Source organism: Homalodisca vitripennis, chromosome 2, assembly GCF_021130785.1.
Source record: "Homalodisca vitripennis isolate AUS2020 chromosome 2, UT_GWSS_2.1, whole genome shotgun sequence".
In the NCBI taxonomy this organism is placed as follows: domain Eukaryota; kingdom Metazoa; phylum Arthropoda; class Insecta; order Hemiptera; family Cicadellidae; genus Homalodisca; species Homalodisca vitripennis.
Window position 1 is genome coordinate 17,615,352 of NC_060208.1, and position 12,781 is coordinate 17,628,132.

The window sequence follows — 12,781 nt, forward strand, 5'->3', positions numbered from 1 at the left end:
TGTTGATCTACACTGCATCTCTCAACCTATAAATTGCTCCTCAAACATGCAGATGGAACTTGTACAGCTGAAAGTAAGGCAAGATAGTTTGGAATGTACAGTTAGAGACTTGGCGGTACAGATCCAAAATAACCAATCTAAGGAACCTCCTAACTCAGAAATTCAAAGCATAACCAAAGTACCAAAACAAAAAGCAGTAAGAAAGCATACACCAGCTAAACTGAGTAATACACCATCTAAGGGAAAAAAGAAGAACTGTTTCAGTGTCTCATTACAAATGGCAAAATGCAGGGAATTTCAGACACAATACTCTATGGATACACCAGGATCAAGGCTAACAGGGCTGACGACAAACAAGGTCCTGGATTCGCCAATCCAGGCCGGACACACAATGGTTGTGGAAGCACAAGTACATAGACAGGATAATTGCCCACAGCCAAAACCTACAACCAATATCAAAATACCTAATCAAAGACATTTTTTAGCCGAAAGTCCATTCAGAAAATCAAATTCAAACAAAATTACAATACCAGAACATTTGTGAATTCTCTCCACCCTGCGAACAAACATATACTCAACACAAAAATACTTGAAATTGGCTCAACTCCATACAACTGTGGCCAAAAAATCACTCCAGCAAAAGAGAGGGTACACCTTAAAACAGTATCCCCAGCAAAGTACACAAACAAAAGAAAAAATAAAGCTTTTTCCATCAAAATGTAGACCGCCTCTCCAATAAAATAGATATCCTAAATGACCAGCTAGCCCAAGAGACCCCTGACATCATTATCATCACGGAACATGGCTACCAAGAAAATTCTATCAGTCATGTTAGACTCAATGGATACAATCTAATAGATTCTTTTAGCAGAACACAACATATTAAAGGGGGGGTTGCAGTATATGTTAGAGAGAACTTCAGGAATCATTCAACAAGCTTGAATGCGTCCCAATACAGCGAAGAACTGCTCTGTGAGATAGCGGCAGTAAAGCTACAAACCAAACCCAGAGACACTTATATTATTGGAGTGTACAGGCCAAGTCATAATCTTGAAAAATGCCTTAGAAATCCTAGGAAACCTTCCTGGACACAATTCCAACATGGAAGAGTACAGTAATCCTAATGGGGGACATAAATGTAAACTGCTTGGACGAGAGTTCAACGAGTAACAAAAATACTTGAAGCTTTCCTGAACACCTACAACATCATAAGACTGTATCTCCCTCCAACCAGGATCACACCACATAGCCAGACCTCCATAGATTTTATATGTACTAATTTAGCCTCATCTGAAATTGAATCCGAAGTAATAAATACCTTCATCTCTGATCATACCGGACAAATGTGCACAATAAATGTCCAAAAACCTGGAAAGGACAACATGACAATACAAAAAAGGAGCTTTACCAGGAGAAACATACAGGAACTAAAAGAACTCTTGAGCTAAACAATCCTGGGAAGAAGTATACTCAAAGGAAAATGTTGAAGAAGCATACATGACCCTGCACAAGATAATTATAAGCACAATCAACAAAACTTGTCCTGTCAAAATTACTCGAACTAAGAAAATGAAGAAAACCCACACCTCAGGACTCTGACACTAAAAAATTAAGAAATGAATTCCTCCTAGCACAAGAGCAATACATTCTGTATGGAAAGCTAGAGGACAAACAACAAGCGGTGAGAAAAAAGAAAGAATATGATCAACTACTTAAAAGGAGAAGGAAAGAAGCAACTGCAAAGATCATCGATGAAGCTGAAAACTAAAGTCAGGCTATCTGGAAAAATTATTAATAGTGAAAGGAAAAGTAAGCAAGACCATAAAACACTGTCCGAGCTGGAAGTGAACGGAAAAAAATAATCTATAACCCTATGGATATAGCAAACCAACTGAATATCTACCTAACTAGTGTTGCTAAAACAACCTTAGCACAACAACCTAAGCCCCCAGACAGAACACAATGACGAGCAGGATTACTAACTGTCCCTGCTTGGTACTTCACCCAACCACTTCAATAGAGGTAAAACAAGTCATCCAGTCAATGAAATCAAAAACCTCCTCAGGTAATAGATGAACTGTCACCAAAAACATTGAAGCGATGTAAAGACGAACTTGCACAACCACTAGTAAATATTGTCAACCAGTCTCTCTCACAGGGCACATTTCCTTCTCAGCTAAAAATCGCTAAAAGTGCTACCAAAAAACATAAGAAAGGTGATAAAAAGCAACCATCAAACTATCGGCCGATTTCACTTCTGTCAGCTTTCTCTAAAATTATAGAAAAAATAGTACTGAACAGACTCCTACAACATATCAAAACCTTTAATATGCTTACAGTTCATCAACATGGCTTCACTGCGGGTAGGTCAACAGTAACAGCATTAATCAGCCTAATAGAAGGACTTATAGACAATATAGAGGCAGGAAACACTGTGACAAACCATACTCCTAGATTACAGCAAGGCATTTGATTGCCTTAACCATGAAATGCTTTTAAAGAAATTAGAGGGAATCGGAGTGACCGGTGTTGCTGCAAGTTGGTTTAAGAGTTACTTGGAAGGCAGAAAACCCAAGTGGTTGAAATAAGTCATACAGATCACAAAGGGACAATGCAAACAATTCGGCTCGGAAAGCCAAAAGCTAGATAGAGGTGTCCCGCAAGGATCAGTCCTGGGCCCTGTCCTGTACATCATTTTTCACCAGCGACATGCCAAATTTCCTTGAGCGGCACTGCTCATTGCTTATGTATGCAGACGACACAGTTCTTATAAATAGTACAAAAACCCCTGAAGAACTTGAAATTAAAGCATACATAGCATTTAACATGGCACTTGAGTACTGCCATAGCAATGATTTGGCTGTTAATGAGAGTAAAAGCACACAGCTCTTCTTTGGATCAAAAAAACACCAAGTAACTGAAATACCTGGACTAAACCAAACCGAATATGCTAAACACCTAGGCCTCACCATTGACTCAGACCTGTCATGGAGTCTCCATGTGGATACGGTATGCTCTAAACTCAGTTCTGGTGTATTCGTTATAAAAAGACTCAAATCGATCACAGAAGATCAGAGCATACTCCGAACAGCATACTTTGCTCTTGCTGAGTCACATCTTCGATATGGCCTTGTACTATGGGGAAACTCTTCCAAAACAAACCTCCAAAAGAGTACTGATACACCAGAAGAAAATCATCAGAGCCATGCTGGGTCTAGGTCCTCAGGAGTCCTGCCGAGGAGCTTTTATAAATTTTAAAAATCCTCACAGTGGTAGCTCTCTACATTCTTGAGGTAATCCTCCATGCTGCACGTCAAGATCTCCCCAGAAGAAAAACAACTTACATAACCACTTCACAAGAAACGTAGCGAATATGTTCTTCCCAATCACAGACTGGCACTCTATGAGAAGAAGCCCTCATAACATCGGTGCCAAACTTGCCAACTACCTGCCTGATGAGCTGAAAACTCCAGGGCCAATCAAGAATATGAGACAGCGGCTTATCAACTGGCTCCTAGTTCGACCCCTTTACTCAATCGACGAGTACATTCGGTGGAGGGAAGACCCCGACTTTTCAAAATCAAAACTAATTTTTTCGTACATGGATTCATCAAGTTCCAACTCTTGCAAACTTTTGACGACATTTCTGTACTCAAAGTTCATGAAATAAAGAGATTTGTCTATTGTCTATTGTCTATTGAATATATTGCTCTATTGTACAGTGTAACGGAACAGTCTCAGGTGCATAAGTAACAATTGTAAAACATTTTATAAACTAATGTTTTTAATGCTGTAACAAAACTTATAAAAATACCCGCAAATTGACGAAAATGCAAAACTTTTTTAGTGGACAGTAAGAATACAGCTGTAAGTCATTAAGGCTGCCTCTGTCTTGTCATCTCAGTAGTATGAAGTTCTTAATCACCAATAGCACTCTCCAGAGATTGTTAAATGTGAACTTTAGTATTACACTGACCATATTATCTCTATCGGGAGCAAAGAGAGGGTTCTATCTCTAAGTAAACGGCAATTCTCTACAATTACTATATCAACTTGAATTACTGACGAGGGATGTTTTACTTTTTCAACCAAAAGGGAAAAAATATTATAGGGGTGTTTTTGATCATTACTTTTTTTTTTTTTTTTTTTTTTTTTTTTTTTTTTTTTTTTTTTTTTTTTTTTTTTTTTTTTAAAGGAGAAGCCGATCCTCCTTTTATGCCTTATTCTGCCCGTCCTCATGGGCCACTGGCCTGTGCGAGGATCTTATCAAACAGAATAAGGGGGAGAGTCGATACAGTACAAGGTCGATGGTACTGATAAAAAGTGCAACGGTCACAGACAGGATTCGAACGTGCGCTATCTCTAACTCAGACTCAAAGTCCAACGTCTTAGACCACTCGGCCATCAGCACTCCCAACCACTCCACCACTTCTCCTAGCTCAGATCACTCATCATTAACGAGCACTTCTACAGCACAGGAAAAGCAGTGACATGGAAGTGCACCATTATAACAGTAATGCACTGGCAACACTCTGTTGCAGCACTGTACGGTGACTGACCACTTGACCTTGACCGAGCATTGGTGGAGGAGAGGGCGTTTTGTGATAAGGCAATTCCTGATATTTACCAACAAAGATCGCCGCTCTTTAGTACACTAGTTCGCAGATCAACCAAAATTTCACTGTCAGGGTGTGGTCAACCATCCTGAGAGGGAGGATCATGGACATTATTGTGGTTACCAGCGGCCATCCTTTGAATTTTCTCACTCATTTTCTTTTGTTTATATTTCTATTTCCAGCTACTGTACCTGGTTAGGCGGAGGTGGAGGTGAAGGTGGAGGAGCGTGAGAGGTGGAGGACGCCCAGTGCGGGTCGACGCTCGCTAGCAGATGTGTCAACTGCCAGCGCACTCTCTCTGGTCGCAGTTTGCGCACCAACTCGCGCACCCGCAGCTGTAGTCCGCTTGTTCCTGGAAGTGAATGTCAGTTAGACATTTAAAACATTCTTCTATAGGTGTGCAGTAGAGGAGCATCGGGATAATCATGTAAACATGTTTATTTTCACACATGTGAGTTTGTAATAACTAGATACTTTAATTTTAAATTTTTAGGAGTAAATATTTATTTAATGTTTACTATTAAAATGCCTAATATTAAACATTTGCTGAGTTACAAATATATTATATTTTTTGCAGATAAAAGGAGTGTATTCTATATGACTACATTATATTCCATAAAATTAAATTAGAAGGTACAGTATATGAATTAGTTCCTAAAATAAACCCATTTCCTTGAAACTCTGCAAATCCCTTCAAAATAGAGAGGTAATTAGATTATTGTCTGAGTTGTTGGATGATCTCCAATGATATAAGAACGGAAAAAATTGGTTTGGTGATGATTTTGTTTAAATCAGACTTATGCTAAAAAAAGCTATCAGGATTCGAAATTTGAAACTCAGGAATACGATTTGAGATTTTTAAATTCTGGATTTAATAATCACTGGCACCTTTTGTTTTCATTAAATTCAAGTAAAAATAATTAAATTGATTTAAAACTAGAACTAAACATTAGTGATAATACTCATACTTTTAAGGTTTTTTTTTGTTTTGTTGCAGAGTGTAAACAAACAGAAAGATTCATATAACAATCATAAAGTAAAAGAAAGCAGAATGTTCTACTGATAAGAAAATAAACTGATTTATTCAATACTTGGAATTAAAGGATATTTCCACCTGAGTAAGCTGGTCACAGACTATTACACAAAGGGAAAAATAATTGAAAGCTGAATGAAAACCAAGATCAATCAATAGAGCAATTAATTGTTATTCAGTCAAATAATAAATGTGTTGAAATGAAAACAATATTTGTATACCAACAATATGTTTATAACATTTAATTTACCAAAACTGTCCTGGACGTAGGATATCAAAAAATTTTTGAGGTTGAACTAAAGAATAAAAATGTTTCATTAATGTTCACTTGAAACAAATTTAATTAAACAACATTATCATGTAAGAGCTCTATTATAAATAATACATCATAATACAAATAATACATAAGATAAAGGAGGTAACATAAGATAAATGATAGAAAGAGTAACATTTCAGTTCTTAATGTATACAAGAAATATATCCTCCCCCTCTCCCACAAAGAAATGAACAGACAATAAAAAGTTGTTATAGATTATACCTGTCTCCATTATGCTTGGTCACGGCATACTGGCAGATCCTTGGAAGCATGAACAGAATCACAATATGACATTTTGGTTTAAATTAATTTACAAAATTTAGTCCAAAAATGTGTTATTTTTCATAGATTTTGATACTCACCTGAGGTATTGTACAAGTATATAATGCACTTTTTTACATACTAATTGAAATTTGCTGTTTTTTAATAGATGATGATTAGGGAAAAACTGGATTAATAAAGTGAAACTGTTGCTAATACAGTATGTTGGTTCACGTAAATATGTGTTTAAAAACAAACCATAGTCCTATTCTTAATTTTTCTAAAATCTACGATTTTCTCAACATATACAAAATTACTTACCAAATATATAAGAAAATTTGTGTCATGATTTTGTTTTGTTGACAATATACATAATGAAAATCAACCTATTACAGAAAAAAAGACTCTTTCAGGTATACATTACATGATTCATTATTTTCTGTATATTTATTTGTGTTTCCTTTTTAATGTAAAGTGTAGGACTAAAGAATTGCATGCAACATTATTATTATTATATGCTGAGAAGTTATTATGAGGTATATATAAAATATTAAATACAATTTTATTGATTTTAAAATAAAGGCTATTAAATAAATTTCTATAAAATATAAAGAAATCTAATTTAATAATGGGAGCATGTACAATAGTTTGAATAAAACAAAAAAATGTAATCCTATATTATTTGATAAATATGCTTTCATATTATATATATATATATATATATATATATATATATATATATATATATATTAGTAAAAAGACAACAAACTTAAAAAAGGCTTTAAAGGGACTGTCACATAAATCCAGTTTTTGCAAAAGTGTATGAAGTCATAAATAATATACAAGTTATTAACTATTTTGAAAATATTGTAGCCTACTGTTACCAAATAGTCAATTTAATTTTAGATGTAAGAAATGAACAATAAATAAAGGCTGTTGTAAAATTCATGAAAAGTTGTACTCAAGATGTATACAATAAGAAAATAGTCACAGGCAAGTTTTTTTTGTCAATAAGCAATATTATTAGATAAGTTTTTTGGGTTTAATAATTTGATTAGTCTTACAGTTTTTGAAGTCTTAACTAAATTACAGACATAAAATGATTGATTTTAATGGAAGTTTTTCTCGTTAAATTCTCAGTAACCACAGGGGTTTCATAAGGTTTCGTATTTGTTCCTGTATTGTTTATAATTTATGTTAATGATCTACTTCGTCCATTAAATAATTATATAATAAATTCACACATGTTCGCTGACGTCCCAGCAATTTAATTAACAGCAAACATTTTCAATTAGTTAATGACTATTTACAGAAAAATAATTCTACTGCGGTAGATTGGTCTCCAGCAAACTTCCTTTGTTAGAACAATGAACAAAATCAGGTAATTGAATTTGGCTTGAAATACAAACAAAATCATGAAAGTGTGAAATATTTAGGTGTTCATGTTTAAAATAATCTAAAGTCGCATACTCATATAGAAATTTTATATAAGAAACTGACTAAGGGTATCTCTAAGTTGCTTAGATTAAAGGTAATTTTAAATATTGACATAATGATAGCAGTATATTACGCTTACTTTTAAAGCCATTTACCATATGGTATTATTGTACGGGGCAATGACTAACTCAAAAAGGTTATTCATACTACAAAAAGGGCAATGTGAATCCAATTCCTATAATGTTTAACGTAAATTGTAGAACCCATTGCAAGCCTTTGCTTATACAATTGAAATTGTTAACTGGGCCTTCTTTAATTGTTCCTGCTGTATTATTGTATGTTAAAAACAACATTAATGACATAATTGTAAATAGTTCTATACACAGTCATTTTACCAGGCTGCATTGTGATTTTAGAGTTAGTTAGTACCTACCGGTCCAAAAAAATAGTTTTTTAGAGATAGGAATTAAATTGTATTATCTGCTGGCTGCTCATATTTAGTTATACAGATTAAAGCCAGTTTGAATTTTTAAACATTTAAAAAGAGGTATACAGTGTTAAAAACCGTGTGATATAGTAATTACTCATGTGGCCCTTTTTCGAGAACAAGTACATTGTTAAGCTTATTTGCGTTTTCCCACATAATCAGCCCTAAGGATAGACTGAAAGAAAGCAAAATAAGCAGTTTTGACTTATTTGTTATGGACATGGACACATTGAGTAAGTCGTTTAAAGAGTAATATTATTGATTATGGCCATGAAAAAACATTAAGTAAATTATCTAAGAAGAAATATTCCTCAGGATAATTTAGAAGACACATAATTAAAGGCTGTGTCCAGATTTAGATTTTTATCAATAAATATTCCTGTGAATAGTTATTTACTTAGTTTATTATGAAAGTTTACTAAACACTACAGTTACAATCACTGGTACTAAGGAACCAGGCAAAAGAAACTCGTAAAGAAAAACAAAGCACTTTCAAATAAAGCAAACATTGGGCAGATTAATGTTTGGCAACAAACACGATATAAGAACAGAAGCGTAGAAGCAGAAGAGGGAGATTTATAATGAATGTGTCAGAATTCCATAAGAACAGAAGCGTAGAAGTACCAGGTGAGATGTATGATGAATATATCAGAATTACATAAGAACATATGCGTAGAAGTACCAGGTGAGATGTATGATGAATATATCAGAATTACATAAGAACATATGCGTAGAAGTACCAGGTGAGATGTATGATAAATATATTAGAATTACATAAGAACATATGCGTAGAAGTACCAGGTGAGATGTATGATGAATATATCAGAATTACATAAGAACATATGCGTAGAAGTACCAGGTGAGATGTATGATAAATATATCAGAAATTACATAAGAACATATGCGTAGAAGTACCAGGTGAGATGTATGATAAATATATCAGAATTACATAAGAACATATGCGTAGAAGTACCAGGTGAGATGTATGATGAATATATCAGAATTACATAAGAACATATGCGTAGAAGTACCAGGTGAGATGTATGATAAATATATCAGAATTACATAAGAACATATGCGTAGAAGTACCAGGTGAGATGTATGATAAATATATCAGAATTACATAAGAACATATGCGTAGAAGTACCAGTGAGATGTATGATGAATATATCAGAATTACATAAGAACATATGCGTAGAAGTACCAGGTGAGATGTATGATAAATATATCAGAATTACATAAGAACATATGCGTAGAAGTACCAGGTGAGATGTATGATGAATATATCAGAATTACATAAGAACATATGCGTAGAAGTACCAGGTGAGATGTATGATAAATATATTAGAATTACATAAGAACATATGCGTAGAAGCACAAGGGAGGCTGCATGATGAATGTGTCAGAGGCAGATCATCTGTTAATGGGAAGCGACAGCCGCTCAATTAAAGCTCACCCGGGGTCACTTATGTGATGGAATCTGAGACCTTGAGGCTCACAGTGTGCTTTGCGTCTCACTGGAACATAGTCGACTCTATAACTTAATCAAGTCACTTGATCCTCCATTAGCTTACTTATCCCTCACCACTTGATTCTTTATTCACTTATGAATCATCACTTCATTTTGAATAACTAATCACTTGATTCTGCTTTTCAATATATAATCCTATCTAAATAATTTACTTCTCTTTTCACAAAACGCCGAAGGAACGCTGGAAAAAGTGGTTGGCTGTGGCAGCTAAATCGCGGGTCTCCTTCAGACGACTAACACCAGTTTCAAATAACATGAATGAAGAAAAATGTTTATATTTTTTATGATACTTCGCTTTAAGGTGGCGTAGAAGAGACTAAAGAGTGGCAAGACGAGTTTTAAAGTTTATCTTATCTTGAATTCCAGGTTTCTATCAGGTCAATTTTACCTATTGCTACTGCACTCACAGCTTAGAGAAAAAGCCATAATTAAAAAAAAAATACATTACCATATGTCCAAAAGATCATTCAACGAACAAGTGTGGAATATTAACTTGTTTCTTGATTCCACAACACAGGCCTACACTCTACTTCTATTATAAACCCGTTCGGTGTTAAATTCGCAAAATTTTAAAAGTAAAACAATGTTAGTAACATTAGAATTGAAACGAAACACACCTGTATTCAAGCTGAGTTGAGACGCGAGAAGCGGCAACAGACGATAAAAATGCCGAGTCCTGTGCCAGTGTATGCGCGTTTTTGGCGCCAAACACTGGCATCTGTCACTCTGTGTGAAAGCACCAATGCTCACCCACTGTTTGCGACTCCACAAGTCCAAAATGCGAGCAGTCGGCGATTTAAATACGATAGAGCGCGGAAAACTGAGTTCGGCGTTTTGTTGCCCGAGATTTTGACTTCGACTTCACACGAGCGAGTGCGAGATGACGATCGATTATTTTTACATGAGCATAAAAGTATGACATGTAAAAACTGATAACGCAACGTAAATGATAAAATAACAAATGATCATGTTTCTACAACTGAAATTAGTAAATTAATTACTCCTAAATTAAAGCAGATTTGTAATCCTATTAAAATTGTACTAAAATGTATAAGTGTGAATGTTAATAGACAACAAAGAGCCTATTTATAAAAAACAAAAACAAAAAAACGGAGTGCAAAGTTCATGATACATTATTTATTTTTAATGTCCCACGTAAGTATTTTAATATTAATAAAATTTATTATTACAAATTTTTAGTAGATACAACTTAAGTGGGGATATGAATTGGACTGAGTAAAGGAGAACTTAATTTACTCTTTTTAGCCAATTAAAGAAGTTTATATTTCAGTTATACATTTGTTTTACACCAAACACAATAAGATTGTACCACGCGAAATTAGTACCGAAATTTAGGTGTACATTTTGACATAAATACTTCCTCTGGTGTGAAAACCTACCTATAAAGTAGTGTAATCGTTAAGTAAATAACGATGATAAATTGTTAGGTAAAAAAATATTCATAAACATAGGTATATTTTCCAATGTGATCTATCTGTTTTTCAGTGACAAAAATAAACAATTGACAACAGATTATAAGTTTGGATTTAGTAGTGCACAGATATGATACGAAATAATGCAAATAAAATATTAAAATCAATAGTGTACAAACAGTAAGGTTTACGCGTTACCGGGGTATCAACATATCCATGCACTCCTCTCCAGTCGTATCCACCGACATCCATATTTCGAGAAAGATCGGTACGCCCACGAGGTTCGGCGGTCGATTGCGACGACTGGTAGCCAGTGTGAATCGTCCAACAGTCCCCCTTACCGATACAACGTCGGTCGCCGGGGCTAGGCCGCCATCGGCTGCGATCTATTAGTGGTTGCGGTTGTTTGCGATCGTCGCGCCTACACGCTGCGGTGAACCGCTCCATTTGATCAGGTACACTACAAAATCGCGCCAAGAACGATCGTCGCGAGTCGCCGCGATTATGCTTGCGCAATTCCCGCTCACGCATGAACCGAACTTTACACGGCGATGACTCATGTTGATTCATTTAATCGCAAGTTGTAGAGATTTTCACGGTTTCTATATTAAATTCCCTGCCCATTAAAGATTTTTTTATGGTGAACAAAATTCACGGCTTATTGACGTTTACACGGTTGAGTGGGGACCCTGAACGATTTAAAATTTATCAAAGAACTGACTATTGTTTATTCTATGGAAAGCAATGTGATTGAAGCACAAAGTTTTTCTGAGGTAAATTAAACAATATCTAAAGTGAAACTGATCTAAAAACTTTGGAGAGTAACTACATATGGAGGTAACAAACACTATTTGTAGCCCTAAACCGGGGCAAGTAAAATTTGTTTGGAATTCAGTTCAAAATGCTGGAGATTAGAATTCATGTAAAATAAGGTATCAGAATACAGGATAAGTTCAGCTCTATTTCAACTTCCGTTAAAGACAGTGTCTGAAATCTGATGCAGTCACAGAAGCTGTTAAACTCCTGGAATCTGGAGTCAATGTCTTTCTGAAGGAATCCAAAAAAGTAGGTGTCGAAGAAGCTTAAAAAAAACTCTTTGCATTGTTTTGACTTCAGGCACACTGGTACACCTAGAGTACAAAAAATGTAATCTAAATAAAGAGGTGTTGCCATTTATGAGAGAAAAAAAAAATATATATATATATACTACTATATATATATATATATATATATATATATTTATTTATTTATTTATTTATTAAATTTGTGTAAATGGCAATAATTTTAATTTAATTTCAATAAAGATTGATTAACAAAAAGTACTTGCTTCGCTAGGACTCAAACCTGGATCTTTCACCTGCATGGTGAGCAGTTCCCACATAATAAAGCCCTCAATTTTGTTTAAATAAATTATATTTTATTTGGTTGTTTCTGTAACATATGTGCTGTAGCTAAAATAACATATAATCAGAAGACTAAATACCTTTCAAATAATTGTATATAAACACAAAGGCTTTTATCATCACGATTTACTAATGAAGTCTTTATAACATAAAATATAATTTAAATATACTAGAAATTATAAATTGAATTAAATGCAATAACAATTATTAAATCATTCCTATCATACAATTGGGTATCACTTTATCACAAAATAGAATGAGTAG

General features: G+C 34.5%; 1 protein-coding gene across 4 annotated transcripts in view; it reads right to left on the bottom strand.

The window, feature by feature from the left end:
- LOC124353609 (protein SON) overlaps window positions 1-12,781 on the bottom strand; it is a 49,904-nt gene that overhangs the window by 29,918 nt on the left and 7,205 nt on the right. For all 4 annotated transcript variants that reach the window (XM_046803524.1, XM_046803526.1, XM_046803525.1 and 1 more), the window contains exon 2: window positions 4,808-4,968. The gene's annotated coding sequence lies outside the window, so the exon portion shown is untranslated. The remainder of the gene's footprint in view (window positions 1-4,807; window positions 4,969-12,781) is intronic.